Source organism: Epinephelus fuscoguttatus, linkage group LG2 (assembly GCF_011397635.1).
Source record: "Epinephelus fuscoguttatus linkage group LG2, E.fuscoguttatus.final_Chr_v1".
Taxonomy (NCBI): Eukaryota; Metazoa; Chordata; class Actinopteri; order Perciformes; family Serranidae; genus Epinephelus; species Epinephelus fuscoguttatus.
Genome location: NC_064753.1, coordinates 44,805,835 through 44,820,307, shown reverse-complemented (window position 1 = coordinate 44,820,307; position 14,473 = coordinate 44,805,835). Strand labels below are relative to the sequence as shown.

General features: G+C 41.4%; 1 protein-coding gene and 1 long non-coding RNA gene across 6 annotated transcripts in view; one reads left to right on the top strand and one right to left on the bottom strand.

Moving 5' to 3' along the window:
- Positions 1 to 14,473, bottom strand: part of LOC125879995 (uncharacterized) — a 248,571-nt gene that overhangs the window by 65,172 nt on the left and 168,926 nt on the right. The window lies entirely within an intron of this gene.
- Positions 150 to 14,473, top strand: part of LOC125879702 (leucine-rich repeat-containing protein 4C-like) — a 67,130-nt gene continuing 52,806 nt past the window's right edge. The window contains exon 1 of the mRNA XM_049561712.1: positions 150 to 1,380. The gene's annotated coding sequence lies outside the window, so the exon portion shown is untranslated. The remainder of the gene's footprint in view (positions 1,381 to 14,473) is intronic.

The following is a 14,473-nucleotide window of genomic DNA, read 5'->3' as shown; positions in this document are numbered from 1 at the left end:
AATCACGCGTGCACACGCGCGCGCGCGCACACACACACACACACACACACACACACACACACACACGAACGCACACTCAGAGACATCAGATCTGGGCTTATGCGTTAATGCGATTGATCCCTGATAATTAACGACCGCTGGGTGATTTAAATGGGCAGATGGACGCACAGGCAAAGTGGTCAAAGTTAAAGTGGTCCCTGGGCGATACAGGAACACGCTCACGCCTACACACGCGCGCACCTACCTACACTTAACCACACATACGCACACACTCGCTCGCGCACACATACACACACGTGACGCGCGCGCGGCAGCTCTGTGCCTGGAGACCGTGATTTCAACGTGCTCGCTATTCAAGTCATGGACTGCAGCGAGCGGGGGAACCATTAGGAGCCGGTGGCAGAAAAAAAAACCCGCTTTATTTGCAACACACGGATGCTGCTGCTGCCACACCACCCGGATCGGACACACTCTCCCTGACAAGCGGAATTATTACTAATAGCTGCGCTTATGTAATCAATACACCGGATTGCTGTGAGGGGGTAAAATAGCATCCCGTGGATTCTTCCCATTCTACTTGATAGAAAATACTGTATGCCATATGCTCTACGATTTTTAGAGCAGCCTATGGCAACCTATTTGTCCTGATGCGACGCGTGTGATGGTTGCAGTGGGACGGATATCCTTAATTTTATCCAATAGGCGTTCTCAGGGTTTTTTTGTAGGACGCTTCTGCACCCCTTTCTGCGCTGACCTTATCAACAATGCTTTAAATAGGTAATTCATTGTCATGTCCGTCCACTGATCTTATCCATTTGTTTTGGGGATGATCGGCGTGAAAACCAGCCTGACTGCTACATCCAAAAATAATTAGTCCACTTTGGTTGTATTTCCTTTTTCTTTTCTTTTTTTTGTTGGTGGAATTTGATTTAGCGATTTGTCAAAGAGGAAAACCACCGGTGGGAGTCAATTTTTTGGACTGTGACTGGTTTCAGGGGGGACATAAGGGCCTATACAGACTTGATCCCCCATCAAAAACTCTGCAGGATTTCCTCCTCCTCGGTCCAGAGGAATATCTTCAAGTCCAGGGGGGTTGCTGCTACTGGTCCTCAGAGGGGGCTTTTCATCGGCGCTCATTACATCCGAGGGAATGGTGGCCGCACCGCAGATCCACGCAACTCTTTCTGAATGTTTGGCATTTTTCGCAGGCGAGCATCTTGACTTGTGATCGAGAGAGACGCGGACTGCAGCAGCCTCCGATCCCTTTCACATGGAGATTTGTGCCTCGCTCGTGCTGCACATCTTGAAAACGGGGACCGGGGCCCTGCTGGTTTTTCCTCCACTGCTCTCAACCTCGATTTCATTTATTCGAGAAAATGCGTAAGTATTTTTTTCATATTGAATTCAGTCCATTTGAGCCCATTCAGTGCTGTGCTGCTGTATGTTCCCGTGCAGCCCGATTCATCGCCATTTAAGCCGTGATTTGTGCCTGGCTCACAGACTTCAACGCAAAGAAAGATACTTTTTTTATTTTTTAAAATGTCCCTTTTCCATCTCTGTAGGTAGGTTATGATAGCTGTCGCATCCTCTTTCGAGTGTGCGTGTTTCTGAGTGTGTGTGTGTGTGTGAGATATATAGAGAGAGATATAGATAGAGATAAAGATGGATAGGGACAGAAAGGGGGGTGAGGAGGTGTGGGGGGTGGCTGGTGCAACAAATTGTGTGTTTGAGCGCTTGGTTGAGACTGTATGGGTCCGTGGTAGTCCCTGTTGCCAGCAGGACATTACTGCTAGAAAAAGGCCTACGTCATATGGTAATTCAAATTCAGTTCAGGTATTCTCAGCATACACGTTTGCAGCAAAAAGAGCGCCGGATTGGCCAGGTGGGCAGGCTGGCCCTCAGGAAGGGCGCTTTGAGTGGGAATGTGGCAAAAGCAAAAGCTTCAGGTCAGGCTTTATTTTACACAATCTGCTCACGCACACGCCTCGTACACATTTCCTCTTTCTCTCCCTCTCTCTCTGTGGTTCTGCCTGTTGACCCAGTATGTCTGCAAAACCCCAGCAAAGCCACCCATGGGTGATACTCAGGAATGAGGATGCCATTTCTCCCTACCACAGTGTGTGTAGGTTAACCAGAAGTACAGGGCACATTTTAGAATTTAAACTGTCATGTTCTGGAGTTGTTGCTTTGGCAATACAGCCTCTCTCTCTCTCTCTCTCTCTCTCTCTCTCTTTTTTTTTTGTGAAAATGTGAATAGGAGCTGTCCATCAGTGGGAGGTGCTGAAATGCCTTGATGCTGAAAATACTTGTGTGTTGGCTGAAATGGGCAGAGGGAGCTGCATTTGGAGCAGACATCACATCTGAAATTGCTCATGCTGCTGCAGCCAAAAAGCATTCCACTTAAACCTGAACCGGTTTGTCCTCAAGTGTACACTTTCATGTGCACATCTGGCGTTTTTACAACCTGCCTGTAAAATGAAGGACACTGTCGGAGTGCTCAAGAATGGGGCTGCCTTTTTTTTAGGGTTGGTTATCACAGTATTTGTATGCATATATAACCGTGGCTATTATATTTCACCGATAGCCTGCCTGATTGGGTTGGGAGTTTGATGATTAAATGGTGAACTGAAGCATCTTAAATGCTGCATAGGCGTTTAAGCTAAGGGTTCTGTTGGGAAGATTAGTGCCTGTTACCCATCAGACCATTTATTCCTTAGCATCACTGAGCTTTTTAAGTGTCTGAAAACTTAGAGAAAAATGGTAATTCAGTGTATAAAAATGTCAAGTTACAAGTGGCGTTCTCACCAACATATGATATAGTCTGTAGTACAATATGTATTGCCTCGTCCATGCAGAAAAAAAAAACACAGCTCCCTAACAATGTATCTGCAGCTGTGCTTTTACAGTGATGTTTTAAATTGGCATTGCATTCAGTTCCAGGTCTGGATTATTTTAGTGCACCGTAATACGCTGGTGCTGTAACTGCCAAAATTAAGGCCACACACTAGTAAGTGTCTCAATAGGGCATTGGGTCAACATGAGTCACCTGAGATGCTTCACTAAGATTTAAGATCTGGACAAAAACCATGAGCTAAACTGGAGAAATGCAGGAAGAAGCTTCACCATTTTAATCCTAAAGGTGGTCAGAAAGTGTTTGTAGAAACAGTGGAGTGCTCTGCTCGGTTGAGAAGTGGTGACCATTATCGTTACTGGTGGTAAACACAATTTTCGTGCTTCGTCATGGCCTGCGAATTGGGGTTTGTCATCTTGTAATATTCTACTGTTTGAGGACAGAAACAGCAAAGCGTTAGAAATGTGATCACCCCGACAGACGTTGTAGTTTTGGCATTTACCTGCCTGCTAAGGGGACCAAATGGATGTAAACCATGCCAAGACCACTCACCAGAACAGCTCTGACAGAAGCCTTCACTGTGGGAAATAAGCACTTGGGCGAATGGATTTCTTTTCATGCGTGACACACATGTAGTCAACCACTGGTTCAGAACAGGGTGAACGGTGACTCATCTAACCATCCGAGGTTTTTCTGCTTTTGTTCTTGCACAACCTGCTGTGTAAAGGAGGTAATTTACGTATAATAAGGGCTTTACGCGATGCAGTTCCACCATAATATTGCTCCCTAAATTTCTTGTGACAAGCTGCCTTCTTACGCCTCAGACAGACATTTGTGGTGAGTTGATTCATGGAGCCTTGTCTGCTTTTTTTTCCCCTTTCATGCATCTGGAAATAATGCACAAACCTCACAGTCGAGGATTATTATGCGCCTGTACTTCCCAGGTGGTTATGTCGTTTCAACATATTTTCATGCCATCATCACCTTAGCCGCATTTTCCAATTGAGAAACATCATTAAGTCAAACAACGTACATCACAGAAGCTCCAGCGAAATATAGCCTACTTCAACAATCAGCCCTCTATAAAAGCCACACATTTCTTCTTTGAGCCACAGGAGCCAAAATAATGAGCAACTGGGTCTGCCTAGGGATTTTACACACAATGCTAAGCATGGTGGGATGTTAATCACTGAGTAATTTTAAGGACCAATCACACACCTGCGTGGAATAAACTGCATGTTTCAGACGTCAAATGGCCTGTCAGTCAAACTAGGATTCGTAATGATCATAATTATTCATAATTAATTTCCCAAACTCATTACAATTCATTAAAATTACAATTAGGTGATAAATATTAAATGGACAAAAATAAGCCACAAGTCATTTATCAAAGCAAAATACCAAATATTATCTGGTTCCAACATCTCAGACGGGAGGATCAACATATTTTGGTTTTGTTTAGCTTCTCTTTTATTTCGTGAATGTATGAGTAACATTCTGACAAGCCTGAGCCCCTGTTTTTATTACTATGGTGTATGTTAATTGGTGATGTCAAAAATATCAACTTATAAATACATATATACTGAATATTTTAAATGGTTTCAATGATGATTTTCAGCAAAACTGATACACCTGTACAAGCTGTGCTTTCTTGCTGTCTCCTATTATTAATGTTAACAGTCATTCTGCTGTTGTTTGCTACTAACCACGAAAACTAGTCTTGTTATATTTATTTTTTAAGAAAAATTTAAGTTGTATGCCCTCAATATCAGTTTCTCCCATAGTATCAAATATTGATATTTTTCAAGACATTGTACTGAAGTTAGAAATTCCGTATTACAGCTCCGCAAATCTTACAACCTTGTATCCTAGAAATTACGTACACGTGTTCCTAAACTGCTTTCTTACATATGTCATTGTGGCAACTAAATAAGTGCCTGGATTACGTTCAGGAACAACGCCTCTGTCAAGAAACAAAATGCTATATTCATGTATGACATAGTCTTCCCAAGGAGCTGGCAGGTGATCTCAGAACTTTGGGTTCACGTCCAGACTTCTTTCTTAGGTTTAGGCAACAAATGCACTTTGGTCAAGGTTAGGGAAACGTCCTGATTTTGGTTAAGTGTTGATAAAAAGGTGATAAAAAATACAATGCTGAAGGCGCTATGAGTGAATACTTTATATTTTCCAGTAATACGTTCAGTAGCAGCATTTTTACAACTTGCCAGGTACAGTTGCAATCAAAATTATTCAACCCCCAATGCATATTAGGCTTACTGGCAAAATGTACAATTTTTCAGCTGTTTGCAATAAACAAAGTAGACAAGAACAGTTGAAATAGTTTAATAAAACTAATACTACCATGGTTTTTATCCAAATTCAACACAAAATGCTACTTTTAACCACTACTGCAGTCTCAAAATTATTCAACCCCCTGTTTCAAGCACACCTGGTGCAACTAATCAAGGGCTTTATAAGTTCAGGTGTGCTTGAGATAGAATACATAAATACCTGGACTGGCTAGGGCTTTGTTGAGAGTGATGTTTGATTGCATGTTAGAAATATGGCTAAGTCAAAAGAATTGTCCAAAAAGTTCAGAGAAGAAATCATTGCCTTGCACAAACAAGGAAAAGGATACAAAAGATAGAAAAAGCTCTGAATGTTCCTAGAGATACAGCTGGAAGCATAGTTTGCAAGTTCAAAGTTAAAGGAACAGTGGCTACACTACCTCGACGTGGCAGAAAGAGGAAACTGTCAACGGCTGCCAGCAGATTCCTGAGGAGGCAAGTGGTCAAAAACCCTCGAGTGACTGCAAAACACCTGCGGCAAGACTTGGTGGCAACAGGCACTGAGGTTTCAGTTTGCACAATAAGGCGCATACTAAACACTGAAGGGCTTCATGCCCGGACTCCAAGACGTACACCACTACTGACCCAAAAGCACGAGAAAAGTCGGCTCCAATATGCTCAAAACCATATAAATAAGCCACAGAAGTTTTGGAATTCTGTTCTGTGGAGCGATGAAACAAAACTGGAACTTTTCGAGCCTGTGGAACAGCGGTATGTCTGGAGGAAGAAGAATGAAGCATATGCTGAAAAGAACACCCTGCCTACAGTGAAGCATGGCAGTGGCTCAGTGATGCTCTGGGGCTGCTTTGCTGCCTCTGGCACTGGAAACCTGCAGCGTGTGGAGGGCACGATGGATTCAGTCAAGTATCAGGAAATCTTAGGTAAAAATGTCATGTTGTCTGTGAGGAAGCTGAAGCTTGGGTGTCATTGGACCTTCCAACAGGATAATGATCCAAAGCATACCTCAAAGTCCACCAAGGCTTGGTTTCAGAAGAAGAAATGGAAGATTCTAGAGTGGCTGTCACAGTCGCCTGACTTGAACCCCATAGAAAATCTCTGGTGGGATTTGAAGAATGCGGCTGCAAAACGCACACCCAAGAATATTACTGAACTGGAGGCCATTGCCCATGAGGAATGGGCTGAGATTCCTCAGGAACGCTGTCTGAAGCTGGTGTCTGGCTATGCATCACGTTTGCAGCAGGTCATAACAGCCAAAGGGTGCTCTACTAAGTACTGAAGATGCTTGTCATGAAGGGGCTGAATAATTTTGAGATTGCAGTAGTCATTAACAGTAGCATTTTGTGTTGAATTTGGATCAAAACCCTTGTAATATTGGTTTCATTGAACTACTTAAACAGTTCTTGTGTAATTTGTTTATTGCAAACAGCAGAGAAATTGTATATTTTGCCAATAGACCTAATATGCAATGGGGGTTGAATAATTTTGATTGCAACTGTACATGTATTAGCAACAAATCCGCATTATGTTGCCCTAAAACTTCCATTAACAGCCTAGTCCCAATTAAAGGCCCAGTCTCTTTTACTAGCCTGGTGTGGCTACACATTTAGACAAATAAACACCTGTCTCAATTAGAGGCCTGGTCTGGTTGCCAAGCAGTTCATTTTTTTCAATAGAAGTTCTTCAGATGTATAAAAGCAGGTTGTTGGCTACCTCAAATTATGTGTCCGTCCCTCGAATAACCTGTAAATTATTCATATTACTTTAGTCCGTAAGGGTCCTCAGATCAAAAGAATCAAAGGGTTAATCCAAGTTGTGAGTATTGTTTTAACAGGATAAAGGGATGGTGTGTCAGTATGCCGGGTGCCATAATCCTCGAGTGCCGTAACTCACTGTCTCTAATGTGCTGTCTGTCGGAGCTGGATCAAATGAATGATTCATACTTTATATATTATCTGAACACTAAGTTTTAAACAAGTAATATTCATACTGGTTTGAATAAACAATTTGATTGTATTTCCCATCTTTGCTGAGCAACAGGTTTGTGTGAAAGGAATTAAAGGCCTGTCCCGTATAGACGCCTGTCCTAAATGTATTTGATTTCAGTGATACAACCTCCTGAGACCCAAACCTTTGTTCGGTTTGCATTTCTTATTCTTATTTAGGACCTGATAAGTATCAAAAACTAAACATTGTCAATGATAATAAAGTCCCAATGTCCTTCAACGAGCTGATGATAAATTCCTTATGTCTTCAAACAAGTACTTCTTAATTAGCAGCATCTTAGCTTATTACTGTTGCTAAAGTTGGTCAATTCTGTTGCCATATCAAACTACAAACATTATTAATTATAAATAAACAAGTTTCAACCATCAAATTTGATCAGGTTTTGGACCTTGTCCACATTTGTGTCTGGGTTTGGCTGCAGACTGACGTGGCAGAGATGGCTGCCATCTTGTTTTTACATGAATTAGTGTATTGTGCTCATCCTACCACTAGAGGGCAAAAAAGCATCCACAAATGAGGACAGCAGGCTTACGTAAAGTAGAATGAAGTATAAGGTCAAATAAACCCAAAATGAGATGTTCTCATATGAGGACACAGGGTCTCAGGAGGTTAAGCAAATAATAGCCTGGGCTATTAACTGAAGTTTTTCGGTAATGAGAAATGTAATTTCACTAGCATTACGTTTCTCACAAAATATATTTGTTATTTCAAATTAGTTGTACATGAATGTCATTTCTAGGAGACGGGCTGAATGTTACAATAGACGAGGGCTGGGCAGCGTCAGATTTTGGATATCATAATATTTTGAGTGTTGTCTTTTCCTGGTTTTATAGGCTGCATTACAGTGATATCATTTGCTGAGACTGTTCTAGCTTTTCTATTTTTTGTTTTCATCCATTTAGTCATTACATCCTCATTACTGATGATTATTTATCCAAAATCTCATTGTGTCAATATTTTGAGAAGGCACCAGTAGTCATTATTGCAATATCAATATGGAGGTATTTGTTCAAAAATATCATAATATTTGAGTTTCTCCATATTGCCAAGCCTACAGCAGACCTTATGTTGCTGAAACTATAAAGGGGGTAGATTAATGCCCACTTTTGAAAGCCTTGGGTTTCAAACTGTCGACAGCAAAAATGCTGATTCATTTTCAAATTACTATCTTCCCCATTGCACTTATGCTTTCTGGGGATTGATGGGGGCAGCCTGTGTTTCTGGGGGATATGCTTTACTATACAGGGGCACTGTTTTGTTGTTTCATCAATTTATATTGTCGTCTTGGCCTTCTGCATACTTCTCTGTGTGATATGAGGACTGGTGCTGGGAGTGGCGATAAATTATGGCTGAGGTTCTGTCTGGATAAAGTGAAAAACAGCACAGTTCCTCCAGGCCTGTTTTTTTATCTTAACTAATACCGAAGGATTGTGAGCATTTCTGTATGTATATGTACAGTATGTGTCTGTGTGACATAAATAAGCGAGTGGGGTGCAGCTTGAGATTAGCCTGACTTCCAGTCGGCTCCATTTTGATAGATAGCACTCTGTATCTTTCCAGTGGTACCTCCACAAAACATGTGTTTGTGTCGAGTCAAGAGACAGGCCGATCTGAACGAGTTGAACTGCTCGGGTGTGAAAGAGTCCAATGCATGCCAGGCTGGAGAGACTTAGTATTCACTGTAGCAGCTTAAGTTGTGCCTTTGTGCACCAGAAAGGGGATTATTCAGCGAATCCTGCTCTGTGTCATTCACGAGCCTGCATTTCTAAATCAACACATATTAATGTGGTGATGTATGAAGAGGCTGTATCTGTGTGTGTGTGTGTGTGTGTGTGTGTGTGTGTGTGTCTGTGGACCCACTACGGTTCATTACCACCAAGTGTGTGTTATGCAGAGTGACAGCGTTGATGCCTGCAAAAAAATCATAACTTATGGCGCAAATGTCATTATGACACATTCACTGTTTTGACTGCAGCCGTTGGTGCCTTATTTCACCATCTGTGTTGTGTACTATGTGTCTGTTGTGGCCTGCAGCAGCAACCAGCCATCAACTCCAGTGAAAGCCTCTGATGGAAAGAGTATGCTCGACTACTGGTACCATGTTTCTGCCTCTTCAGCAACAAGCCACTTTCTGCAAATGACATAATGCCCTTTATAGATTCCTCTACAGATTCCAAACAACCTACACATATATAGAGTTTAGCTGTAATGCTCGAGTCAACGTTATTCTCTGTGATTATAGGTATGGTGGTGCTGTGATGTGAGGCACAGCTGAGTACCGCCCACTGCTCTGAAGAATGCATAATAACAGTAAACAATGTCCTAAAGGCAATTATGGCTTTTATACAACAGTTTAACTGCTTTTTCGTACCATTTTAAAAAATTTTCTTCAGAGTGTAGTAACAGGAATAAAATGGAGACATATCAAAATGCTTGATACAGCTTAAAGGAAAGCACAGAGAGTTGTGCATCGTGGAAATGACTGGGAATGTGTTTTTATAGTTGTTTCACTTGACTAACACTGATTAGTCAAGCACTGAATCTTTTATGTCCTTTCTATTTTATAAGCAAAAACAATAGAAACATTCAGTAAAGGTGATCATCAATTTAGCTAAAAAATATCCCAGCAAGCATGGTATCGAATTGCAGGTCAAAAGTTGTCTAGACATCCAGGTTAAAGGTGGACTAAATTAACACCTTAGTACAAAGCTGTTGTTTAACAGCATTTCCGTGTCTATATTTTAGTGTAACATAGGTCCAAACCACCAGTACATATATAGTCACTGTGGAAACAATGGCTGTGTGACCCAGACATCTAAGAAAACTCTGCCAAATGTGGCCTAGTTTTAATGTGCAGACTTATCTTGACCTGCAAATCACCAAATTGCCTTTTGATATTTATTCTATATATTTTCATGGGTGAAAATTTTCTGTTGACTGCTGAACCTGACAACAACCTTTTTTTTTCCAGGTTTAACAGGATTCTGAATTCATCATGAAATCCAACACTGAATTCAGATGCAGAAAAATGCTTCTGAATCCCAGTTTGAGGAACTTAGAATTAATGTTACCAACTGGATGCAACCATCACAAAAAATGTTAATTAGGCTGAAATCTATTCTTATGGCCCTTTAGTGACCAGAGTCAATCTAATCCATAGCAAAACATGAAAAGTGCACTCAGTTTACTGCAAATCCCATCCAGACGGCCGCATTTTGGCTGCAACATCCACACCTGCACCCAATGGAATTATCCCTCCCAGGCTCCCTTAAAGTCAAGATGGCTGTGAGGACAACAAAAACATATCATGCCTAACTTTACTTCAACATAACATATTTGGTATGGAATTCATTTACAGACACTCTGGTTGAAATGAAACTTTTCTATGGAGATCTGTTTTTGGGCTGCAACAAAGGCCAAAACGTGGCCTGCAACAGACCGGGTAAGGCTTGTTTTTGGCCGAGCCAATTGCCAGAAAATGCCTTTAACTCTTTGCCTTTGCTAAGTGATTTTGTTGCTTACTTGTGGCCCCTTCTGGTTGGTTAAGTAGATTGAGGAGTCAACAGTCAAAGACAGTATAAAACAGTCATGGAAACAGGTCTTTCAACAATTGTGAATCATTGCAACCACATGAGGTCCTTACAGCATACAGTCAAAAAATGTGCGCACAAAATATTAGGCTGATGGGTCCAATAGTATGAGACATTAGCTGCAGACAACCTGATGGACAAATACACACACATGCACACAGGCTCACACATGATGGAACACATGGCTCACAGCTGATGTAGATAATGAAATTGTAAACCTACGTTTTGAGTATCAAACATCCTCCCAGTTTATACTTATAGGTGGCTCTTGTTCCTTCATGGAGGACAGCAGCTCGAACTCACAGCTGTTACAGTGAATTCAAAAACACAGAATCACAGATGGGAAAAAAGTAACAAAATGTCTATAGGAACTGGGTCTGCTGAGGGATGTCCATAGAAACACACCCCTACAGCACATGTCTGTCTGTATGTTCCAGTTGATTTTTTCCCACCAAAATATAAAGTTAGATTGAATTTGGAACATACTGATAGTATGGATGGACAGTGAAAGGAGAATATCATGCTGCAGGATAAAATTCAAAGGTGTCTGTGTGCAGACACTTTGTTGTAAGTATCAACTGGGCTAGCTGGAATCCATGTTGGAACCACAACAAATCAAAGAAGCAAGCTACAAACCTTTTTTTTTTAAAGAGCTTACTTTCAACCCTACAGGGAGTCAGTGTTTGGTGGTGAAAAAATGTTTTTACTATTGGAGAAGTATTCCTTCACTTCCTCTGGCCTGTGGTACAATATAACCAGAGACAGACTCTACTTTTCACATGAGGGATATATGTTCAGATAATGTGCACAGACACATTATATTAAAGTCATTTTGTGCATTGAACAGTAAGAAGATTAAAAGGTCTACAGCCATGCTAGCAGCTCCTTGAGGCTATACTTACAGGCATAGTGGTGCTTTGTGTTAAATGCTGAAGTCAGCACGCTAACATGCTCACAGTCAAAATGCACATGTTAATGTTCAGCAGGTGCAATGCTTACCACTGTTAGCATCTTAGTTTGGCATGTTAGCGTGCTAACATTTTCTAATTCCACTTTCTGTGGTTTGACTCATCATGCTAATTAGAGACCCACAGAGGACAGAGGACAGAGAATCAAATCTTTACACTACAAAGACCACAGGCAGCTTACATGTGCAACACGATGAATCTATATCATAAGCCGCCCACCGACATGTATCCACAGCACCTGCTCATGTTGCTTTGAGCCACAACCACACCGCAGAGCTCAAACAAACACCAGAGAGAGCCATATGAGTATTCTGCCATTTGATGCGTCAAGTTCAAACCAAGTGTAGGTGAAAGCAAGCCCTTGGAAGGGCTTTGCCTCAAAGCCCGGGCAAATCTCATTGTCTGCTTATCAGCCTCAAATTTACTCCGCCTTACTGAGATATTCCCTTAGAGAATTAGGGATAATAGCTGAAGTGATGACTGTCATGATGAGTCTCTATCTCTCTCATGTTCAATGCTCCCCTCCTCTTTCTGTCCCCCTCTCTCTAACTTTCCCCTATTTATCTAATTCCCCACATATTAATATGCATTTTATCTCCTGCCAGTTCATTTAGCTCAGATGTCTTTGATGAGAATATCTTAACGTTACTTAGAGCCATGCATGCATGGACTTTCATGTTGCAACTCACTAGGAACAGACAGTGATTCATGATACAATGAAGGAAGTTACCAAATCAGTGTAAGAATGAAATGAATATCTAGTTCATTAATGCTTTGGCAAACAGCTTAGATTCTAGTTGCTGGAATACATTAGATTGGCTTAATTGGCAAAGATGAAACCCCAGTAACTGGCGCCAAGTCAAACACTACTAAACCGAGAAGGGAATCTTGTAAGGCTGACAAGATTGCCTCTTTAGTGTGTGGCTCAGAGTCGCCTCTGCTACATTTTCCCCCTTTTATGACAACACTTTTCTTCAACCAAAGTGTTTTCTGGCCTTCAACAAGGCTGTTCGTACATCTTGTTCCCTTGTTGCCATGTACTAATACATTATTGGTGAACCTCATTGTTTGCCACAAGAGCATTTTGTCCTTCAAATTCAAAGTAAAAGAAAGAGAAAAGCTCTCACCATGCTATTCTTTGTGTCTTGTATCCTCAATAATAACACAAAGTCCCTTTCATTTGTTGTGAAATGTATTAAGCCTGGGCTAAGTAGTCAATGCAGCTGGTGCACTTAAAGGGCTGTTGCAACAAAATATGGTCTTTTAGTCGCTTATTGCATTTTGTAATTGTTTTACATCACCAGACACAGGGGTGTCCAAATCATATCTTTTTGCAGCTAATTAACCGATTCAAAGTCCCACTCTCCTTGGTTACTGTTGCTAGGTCAGACAAGCTTGATGAAAAGAAACATGGCGACACCGGTTCCATTTAGCCGGATGCAACAGTGTTTACTAAGCTCAGTCCAGACCAAAGATTTGCAAAGAGACGAGTTGAAACAGGCAACTACTTGCAATGCGTCGTTCTGCAACTTTCTAAACCATGACAGTTCACATCAATGCAACCAAATGAGACGCTGTATCATCTCTATGCAACAACTCTGTACTTCTGTTCTGATTTCCAGCTTTTCAGACTTATTTTGTGGCTGAATATATTTTGTAGATTCTTTAAATATGAATCAGGTTAGTCATAGTGAGATACTGGCTACAGGTGCATTTATAGTAGTGATGAAACAATGAAAAACAGAAACAAAACAAGCATCAGATGGACTGTATTCATAATCAATATGGCACAATAATATAAGTAAGCAGTGCCAATTTCTTCATCAGTGAGAATATGTGTGTGTAGGGGGGCATAAGCACATACAAGGAGCAGCAGTAGCGACCCACTGTCCAACACCGGCACACATGAGAATGGAAACAGAGGGCTTGGCGGAGACAGAGCACCTGCATGATGCATGAACATGATGTGGAGTTGCAGGTGACACCATCAGCCGGCCTGAGTCGAGCTCAGACTGGCCAGTTCACGCCACTGCAACTTTTCTCTGTAACGTTCTGAAACAGTTTCATCTCGTCACAAATTATTGGTCTGAACTGGGCTTTAGACAGTTGCTTGGTATCAGGCAATATAGCTTCAAGAGTATGTGATGGAAGGATGTATTCACAGTATACTATATTACCTGGGCAAAATGATGGTAGTTATTCTGTTCTCAATGGAAAAGGGTGAAGTTGAGGTTGACAAGACTATCAGTCTGCCGGGTATGTGTCCCCTTTCACCCACTGGGGATCAGTAAAGTATTAGTTACTGACTAGAGACCATAGTTTTGACCTAACATTAGTCTCTCTTTACCGTGAGTTACATTAGTTACTTTGGTACAGCACATAGCCTTACAGAGATAGTATACAGCCTACAAAGGGACATCTGTCAAAAGATAATTTCTGTCATTTAAAAATACATCAGCAACCCACCTATCTGTCCTTTTCCAAATCACTAATGTTACCACAGAAATAAGGAAGAGGCAAACCTGGCTGACATTGCTGACCTGACATTAGGCCAACTCCCCATGAGGTACCTATATGCTTGCTAGCTAGTTAGCTAACATTTTGCTAACGTTACCTAACTTAAAATGTGACTACATACAATGTACATGTACAACATCTTTTAACCATCTTTACCGTTTTCTTTTCAACAAAGACAAGCCTAGGGCACAACTATCATATCGAACTATAATAGGAGAGGGTAAAGTTGACCCA